The sequence below is a fragment of the Bos taurus genome, chromosome 12 (genome assembly GCF_002263795.3).
Source record: "Bos taurus isolate L1 Dominette 01449 registration number 42190680 breed Hereford chromosome 12, ARS-UCD2.0, whole genome shotgun sequence".
Lineage (NCBI taxonomy): Eukaryota > Metazoa > Chordata > Mammalia > Artiodactyla > Bovidae > Bos > Bos taurus.
In genome coordinates, this window is record NC_037339.1 from 63,196,866 (window position 1) to 63,202,865 (window position 6,000).

General features: G+C 34.4%; 1 long non-coding RNA gene across 1 annotated transcript in view; it reads left to right on the forward strand.

The window, feature by feature from the left end:
- Positions 1–1,658, forward strand: part of LOC132346722 (uncharacterized) — a 90,684-nt gene extending 89,026 nt beyond the window's left edge. Inside the window, exon 5 of the long non-coding RNA XR_009496637.1 lies at positions 1,527–1,658. This is a non-coding gene — a long non-coding RNA (uncharacterized lncRNA). The remainder of the gene's footprint in view (positions 1–1,526) is intronic.
- Positions 1,659–6,000: the final 4,342 nt, after the last annotated feature.

Consider the following 6,000-nt stretch of genomic DNA (forward strand, 5'->3'; position numbering starts at 1 on the left):
TAACTAGAGCTAGGAACACCTCCATCTCTACCTCCACTCCTACCTCCACTCCTTTTTACCCTCTACAGACATATGTGTTAGAGAATGACGAACATAAGGCCTAATTAGTGTAAGTGGAAAGACACTTGTATCAGAAATACTGTCTACTCAGAAAAGCAAGGGATTTCGCATTTTATGGCATGACGACCCAATATTCTTGCCTGAAGAATCCCATGGACTGAGGAGCCTGGTGGGCTGCATTCCATGGGGTCACAAAGAGTTGGACATGACTTAGGTGACTTAGCACGCACATAAACAAAACACAAAAGTTTGGGAGTCTCCAGGGCCATCTCATGGATTTTTTTTTTTTTTTAATATATGTTACACACACAGAAAAATTGAGTCCAAGCCATGAAGAGGTATTCACTCATGGGATATCTAAGAGGAGTGTAGTATAATTACATTTACACTTTGATAGATTGTTTTAATAGCATTATGAAGATCTATGTAAATCTCAAATGTAATGAAATCAATGTAATTTCATTGAAATAATCAAATGAAATCTATGTAAATCTCAGATATGTAAATCTCAAAGAAAATGACTAGTTAGGAAAGTACATAAAGGCTACAGGAATAAAAATGAGAATGGCAATTTAAAGATTTTCATTAATTCTCACAGTCCCCTCTTGAAACTTAAAAAAAAGTGTGCCCCCATTTTGCAGATTAAGACAGTTAGATTCAAAACAATTTGATTGTTTTACTAGAATCAGTTATCCAAGGCATATATGCACAACTGTCAATTGAACTGTCTTTTCCCAGGAAGGTACAATAACATTTCTCCAGCACTGAATATGTCCACAAGTCTTCAGCCAGGACTGATTCTAGATGTTCTGTTAGGTTCGATGCTAACTTCCTATAACCAAGTATTACTAAACTACTATGAGAATATGCAGCCTTATGTGCTTCAGATGACTCAATTCATAGGTTTCAAACAGGGCGGTATAAAAAGTTAGAGACTACCCATTCCAAGAAAGGTCAGTACTTGGCACCTTGATAAGTTTTTACTGTTTATTGAATAAATGACAGAATGCATATCACTCTTTCCTCATTAACTTGCTCCATTCTTAATTTTTTACAAGGACACTTTGTTCCTAAACATGAGAAAATTCTTAACTTCATGCAAGTGCAGAAGAGTAAGTCACAATTTTAAGAACCAACAAAGGAAAAAAAAAAAAAAAAAAAACAATAACTTTCAAACTTTCCTGAGTAAAATGTTCTAATGTTTCTGTTCTCTCAAACCACTTCTGCCTTCATCACAAACTGGTCAAACCTCTATTTTAATCACACAAACAGTATCTGTTTGCCTATGTCAATATCCTCTTTTTTATTTTATTTTTTAACTTTACAATATTGTATTGCTTCTGCCATATATCAAAATGAATCCGCCACAGGTATACATCTCTGACCATCCAGTGGAGAGTTTAGGAACTGTTCCAGAGGTGAATATTTAAAGACCATGCTGCAATTTAATTTTCTTTTTTTTTTAGGAGAGAAAAATCAATTCTATATATTTAGCCACTTTTAGCACAGCAAAGACATTAAAAACTCAGCAGAAGGGCATCATAATATTTAAGTGAGTTTCTTCAGATGCAGATGACCCATGAAAAAATATATACAAATAAAATTCTAATTATATATACTATACTGTGACTCTTGCTTATTTATATATTAATAATGCATTTGTTTTAGGCTCTGATTAGGTTTGGAGGCTTCCCTTGTTCAACTGTTAAATAAGTCACATAATGAATTCATTTTAAATCACTTTGAGGGAAAGTGATGATTAAATCTATGCCAAGAGGCAGAAAGGATTTAGAAGCTCTGTGAAGATTAGAAATTAGAAATAGAACATATAGATCCTGCTTGGAACATTAACTTTATCTAATTATACTTCTCTTATAATATGATTCCAATTTCAACCTTCACTTTTTTTCCATTCCAGAGAAATCAATTCATGATTTCTTATTCTAGAAGCAAAAATAAGATTCAAAATTATTTTTCCTTCTATACCTTAAAGGATAAAGCTACATATTTGTTAAATTGTAATTGCTTCACTGTTTTGAATTTATTTTATGTAAGAAAAATAGCCATTCTTATATGTAATTGAGACAACGGCTAACGAAACAAAGGAAGGGCCAATAATTTGTTTTAAAAAGAGAAAGGGGGATTTCACAAGACTGAAAATATGAAATATGAAGTGATAGGAAATTCTAGAGTTTATTGACCTTTATAGAATACTTTGTAGGTACTTGGATATAGTCCTATGAAAATTTTCACATTCTTTTATTCCATCTTCTTTCTTGGACAGGCATTCTCTTTCAATTAAAATAATTTAAAAAAAAAAAAAAAGAATCTGCCTGCAATGCAGGAGACCTGGATTCAATCCCTAGGTTGAGAAGACCCTGAAAAAGAGAAAATCTTCCCTCTCCAGTATTCTTGCCTGGAGTAGTCCATGGACAAAGGAATCTGGTGAGCTACAGTCCATGGGGTCTCAAATTCCAGACACAGCTGAGCGACTAACACTTTCACTTTTTCACTTTTATTGAGATAATCCAGGATAATATCCCTATGTTGAAATTTTTAACTTCATTATCTACAAAGCTTTTTTTATCATGTAACATAATGTGTTCATGGGTTCTAGGGATTTGGGTGTGTGTCTTTGGGAATCCTTCTGCCTTACAACATTTGAGATAGGATGACTACCAGCACGTCTATTAATCACTTTATGAAACAGATTATTTCTCTTAACTTTAAAGTATCATCTATCTCATTTCTTAGCACCAACTTCCATTATTCTTCATTTCATGTTTACCATTCTTAACAAACATGGAATTTCTATTTATGAGGGAATGCACATTTTCAGCTTTCATGGATGATGGAAAATGGAAGATGTTTCTTATAAATATACACAGCAACAAAGAACACTGCGTGTGCACGTCCACTTTGTGGCAGCCTCATCAAAAATCAATACTTCACTTCAACATTTTTAAACATATGTACATATCCTGAGAGCTGATTAAGCTAAATGTGAAGATTGAGTCCCTTTTTATTTGAGTATTGCATATTCAAATTTTACTTCAGACAAATGCTCATTTTTTTACTAGTTTATTGACTTTTTCTTACTTATTTCTAAAAATCCTTTATGTGGTTCAGTCACATATATTTTAGATTCTCTGTATCAGTTTATGATATGTTTTAAAGTTCCTTTAATGTTCACATAGAACAAAAAAGTAGCAATGATAGGAATGATGGGAATGGAGTAAAAGGGATACACTTTTAGAATGAGATTCTCTGAGAATATCTTATATATGGTTGTGATTTTTAGAATTATGCTAACATTTCATATAATCAAAAGTATTTTAATAAAATTAAAAAGATGATAAAAAACAAAACGGATTCAAAATATTATTTCTCTCAACCCACATTCAGAAAGATATTCTGTGTAGTTTCTTCTGTTAACTATATAGTTTTACCTTAAATATTTAAAATTTAATTTTTCTAGATTCCATCTTTTTGTTATAGGACACATCTGCTGTATGCTTCTTCATGAAGAGAGTCAGTTGAATAAGTTCACCTACTAAAGAAATGCTTCACCCCATCAACTTGCTTTATTTGAGGCTATTTTGTAGTTCTCTGTTCTCTCTAGTGTTGTTTGTCTGTTCTTGTGACAATAACATTCAGTTTTATTATTTTGCCTTTGAAGTGCAGGCAGTCTTCACCTTGCCTGTTTCTGATTTGCATGAATTTAATTACCATGGTTTAGTTAAATAAAGCAAGTCAAAACTTAGTAGCCAGGATAAACTAACTGTAAGTGGGTAAACTACAAACTTCACTGCTAGTATTTCATTCACTTAACACGGTATAAATTAAGAGGTGCATATAATGGTCAGGGAGTAATCCTATCACTTCTTTCAAGTGATTGGGATCTTGGAAGTTATCAGTACATGGAAAGGAGTACGACAATCTCCAAGGCATTGAAAAGATGCTCACTCATAATTTATATAATGGGAAAAGAGGACAAACAACATTCAAACTACCCTTGATAAATTTTTTTCAAAGAAATGGAAGACTTGATTCTTGATCTCTAATATTTTACGTAAGAGCACACAGATTATCCCTTTCACTATTTTCTTCATTTTCTTATACATTTATAACTAGCAGTAGGAGAATTTAACATTTTGAGAAAAGATTTTTTTTTTTAAGGATTCCCCCTTGGAACAATAGTAATTTTTCTGATTGATTACACTGATTTGCATGATTCTGGCCTCCATGTTCATTTATTTGTCTGTATACTGAGGAGCTCATGCTGTGTGTGAACTTGGGAAGATTGTTTGCATATTTTAATATTTGGTAGAAAAAATTCCTCACTTTTATTTCAGTTTTTAAATGATAGTCACAGTTTTTGTAGTCCTTAACTTCTGTATTTGAATTATAATTAATTAAAATTTAATTTAAGGCAGAGTTCCCAAAAATAGCAAGGAGAGATAAGAAAGCCTCAGTGATCAATGCAAAGAAATAGAGGAAAACAACAGAATAGGAAAGACTAGAGATCTCTTCAAGAAAATTAGAGATACCGAGAGAATATTTCATGCAAAGATGGGCTCAATAAAGGACAGAAATGGTATGGACCTAGTAGAAGCAGAAGATATTAAGAAGAGGTGGCAAGAATACACAGAAGAATTATACAAAAAAAGATCTTCATGACCCAGATAATCACGATGGCATAATCACTCACCTAGAGCCAGACATCCTGGAATATGAAGTCAAGTGGGCCTTAGAAAGCATCACTATGAACAAAGTTAGTGGGGGTGATGGAATTCCAGTTGAGCTATTTCAAATCCTGAAAGATGATGCTGTGAAAGTGCTGCACTCAACATGCCAGCAAATGTGGAAAACCCAGCAGTGGCCACAGGACTGGAAAAGATCAGTTTTCATTCCAATCCCAAAGAAAGGCAATTTCAAAGAATGCTCAAACTACCGCACAATTGCACTCATCTCACACGTTAAGAAAGTAATGCTCAAAATTCTCCAGGTTCAGCAATACATGAACTGTAAACTTCCAGATATTCAAGCTGGTTTTAGAAAAGGCAGAGGAACCAGAAATCAAATTGCCAACATCCGCTGGATCATGGAAAAACTAAGATCATGGCATCCAGTCACATCACTTCATGACAAATAGATGAGGAAACAGTGTCAGACTATTTTTGGGGGCTCCAAAATCACTGCAGATGGTGACTGCAGCCATGAAATTAAAAGATGCTTACTCCTTGGAAGGAAAGTTATGACCAACCTAGACAGCATATTAAAAAGCAGAGACATTACTTTGTCAACAAATGTCCATATAGCCAAGGCCATGGTTTTTCCAGTAGTCATGTATGGATGTGAGAGTTGGACTATAAAGAAAGCTGAGCACTGAAGAATTGATGCTTTTGAACTGTGGTGTTGGAGAAGACTCTTTAGAGTCCCTTGGATTGCAAGGAGATCCAACCAATCCATCCTAAAGGAAATCAGTCCTGGGTGTTCATTGGAAGGACTGATATTGAAGCTGAAACTCCAATATTTTGGCCACCTGATGTGAAGAGCTGACTCATTTGAGAAGACACTGATGTTGGGAAAGATTGAAGGCAGGAGGAGAAGGGGACAACAGAGGATGAGATGGTTAGATGGCATCACTGAGCCAATGGACATGAGTTTGGGTAAACTCCAGGAGTTGGTGATAGACAGGGAAGCATGCTGTGGTTCATGGGGTCACAAAGAGTTGGGCACAACTGAGTGACTGAACTGAACTGAGGGTAATTTTAATTTTTTGACTTTTTAAAAAATTTTCATTGGATTAAAATTAGGATTTCATTAACTCTGTAGTTTAATTTATGGAGAATAGACATTTTTATGAGATTCCCTGCTGGCTCAGTGGTAAAGAACCTGCCTGCCAACGCAGGAGACTTGAGTAGGGAAGATGCAACC